Genomic DNA, 2,500 nt, shown 5'->3' with positions numbered 1-2,500 from the left:
TGTATAGGCCGCGCGAGCGTGTGATATGCCTCGCAATAGTTCAACACCTGGCGCAATCGTGCACCTTTTTTTTACGTTAGAATTTCAAACGGAAGACCCCAGGGACAACACTCATCTTTGCTATACTTGTGGGAGCTGACAAGCTTCGACAAGTAAAGAATCGGTGAAAAGGCGATTGGCTCGCTGGGCAGATGTTGCTGCTGCGCGAAGAGCCGAGTGTCAGTTTGTCGGGTTCTGAGCGGTCGCTTCGGCGAAGTTGTCTGGCGTGCGTTGCGCTCGCGCCGGTGTTGGCGACGTGGCGGTCGAAAGGCCTGCCGACGAAGTCTTACTCCGGCGGGTGCGACGGGCGGTGACGGTTTTCTGAGTTCGGGCAGCCGAGCAAAGAACGAAATTTTAACGGAGAGAAGCCTTCGGGTTTCGCATCGACCGAGCGACGGCGCCGCATCAGCGGCGCCTCCTTCGTCGGCCTTTCGGGGCTACGCTAAAGTAGCTACCTGGTTGATCCTGCCAGTAGTCATATGCTTGTCTCAAAGATTAAGCCATGCAAGTCTAAGTACGAGCTCTCGTACAGTGAAACTGCGAATGGCTCATTAAATCAGTTATGGTTCATTTGATCGTACGTTTTACGTGGTTAACTGTGGAAATGCTAGAGCTAATACATGCGTGAAGCGCCGACCTCGCGGGAGGCGTGCTTTTATCAGACCAAAAACCGACCGGGCTTCGGCCCGCAACCTTTGGTGACTCTGGATAACTTTGCGGATCGCACGGTCTCGCACCGGCGACGGATCATTCAAGTGTCTGCCCTATCAACTTTCGTCGGTACGGTACTGGCCTACCGAGGTTCTTACGGGTAACGGAGAATCAGGGTTCGATTCCGGAGAGGGAGCCTGAGAAACGGCTACCACATCCAAGGAAGGCAGCAGGCGCGCAAATTACCCATTCCCGACGCGGGGAGGTAGTGACGAAAAATAACAATACAGGACTCTAAACGAGGCCCTGTAATTGGAATGAGTACACTTTAAAACCTTTAACGAGTATCCATTGGAGGGCAAGTCTGGTGCCAGCAGCCGCGGTAATTCCAGCTCCAAAAGTGTATATTTAAGTTGTTGCGGTTAAAAAGCTCGTAGTTGGATTTTGGGCGCAGGCGGCCGGTCCGTCGCAAGGCGTGTACTGGCCGTCCTGGCCTCACCTCCGGTTCTCCGCCGGTGCCCTTGACTGAGTGTCGGCGGCGGCCGGAACGTTTACTTTGAAAAAATTAGAGTGTTCAAAGCAGGCGATTCGCCTGAATAATGGTGCATGGAATAATGGAATAGGACCTCGGTTCTATTTTGTTGGTTTTCGGAGCGCGAGGTAATGATTAAGAGGGACAGACGGGGGCATTCGTACTGTGCCGTTAGAGGTGAAATTCTTGGATCGGCGCAAGACGAACGACTGCGAAAGCATTTGCCAAGAATGTTTTCTTTAATCAAGAGCGAAAGTCAGAGGTTCGAAGACGATCAGATACCGTCCTAGTTCTGACTATAAACGATGCCAACTAGCGATCGGGGGGCGTTAGTTTTACGACCTCTCCGGCAGCTTGCGGGAAACCAAAGTCTTTGGGTTCCGGGGGAAGTATGGTTGCAAAGCTGAAACTTAAAGGAATTGACGGAAGGGCACCACCAGGAGTGGAGCCTGCGGCTTAATTTGACTCAACACGGGAAATCTCACCCGGCCCGGACACAGTGAGGATTGACAGATTGAGAGCTCTTTCTTGATTCTGTGGGTGGTGGTGCCTGGCCGTTCTTAGTTGGTGGAGCGATTTGTCTGGTTAATTCCGATAACGAACGAGACTCTGGCTTGCTAACTAGTTACGCGACCCAATCGGTCGGCGTCTAACTTCTTAGAGGGACTAGTGGCGTTTAGCCACACGAGATTGAGCAATAACAGGTCTGTGATGCCCTTAGATGTTCGGGGCCGCACGCGCGCTACACTGACCGGATCAGCATGTGCTCGCCTTGGCCGACAGGTCTGGGTAACCCGCTGAACCCCGGTCGTGCTAGGGATAGGGAATTGCAATTATTTCCCTTGAACGAGGAATTCCCAGTAAGCGCGAGTCATTAGCTCGCGTTGATTACGTCCCTGCCCTTTGTACACACCGCCCGTCGCTACTACCGATTGAATGGTTTAGTGAGGTCCTCCGATTGGACCTGGCGCGGCCGGCAACGGTCGAGCCGGCGTCCGAGAAGACGATCTAACTTGATCATTTAGAGGAAGTAAAAGTCGTAACAAGGTTTCCGTAGGTGAACCTGCGGAAGGATCATTAACGGTCTCGCAAACGCTTCGGCGAACGCGAAACTCGGACAAGCGAGAGAAAAAGTCTTTGCTACCCGGCGCCCGACCCGCGAGGAGCGGCGCGCCGGCCGGCGATTCGGTCACCCGGTAATGTTTGCGCGTCGAGTGCCGCGGTGCCGCGCGCTCCGGCTTCAAGCGTCGGCCTGGCCGACCGCTCGGCGCGGTCTAT

The 2,500-nt window shown here is 54.1% G+C and overlaps 1 non-coding gene across 1 annotated transcript; it reads left to right on the top strand.

Annotated features, from left to right (window-relative positions):
- Window positions 1–491: 491 nt before the first annotated feature.
- Window positions 492–2,302, top strand: LOC146144355 (small subunit ribosomal RNA). The gene has a single exon (XR_014500840.1). It is a non-coding gene; the product is annotated as a small subunit ribosomal RNA (ribosomal RNA).
- Window positions 2,303–2,500: the final 198 nt, after the last annotated feature.

The sequence above is a fragment of the Ascidiella aspersa genome, chromosome 5 (genome assembly GCF_963924565.1).
Source record: "Ascidiella aspersa chromosome 5, kaAscAspe10.2, whole genome shotgun sequence".
Lineage (NCBI taxonomy): Eukaryota > Metazoa > Chordata > Ascidiacea > Phlebobranchia > Ascidiidae > Ascidiella > Ascidiella aspersa.
The sequence above is the reverse complement of the archived record's forward strand: the minus strand, read 5'-3'. Positions and strand labels throughout refer to the sequence as shown.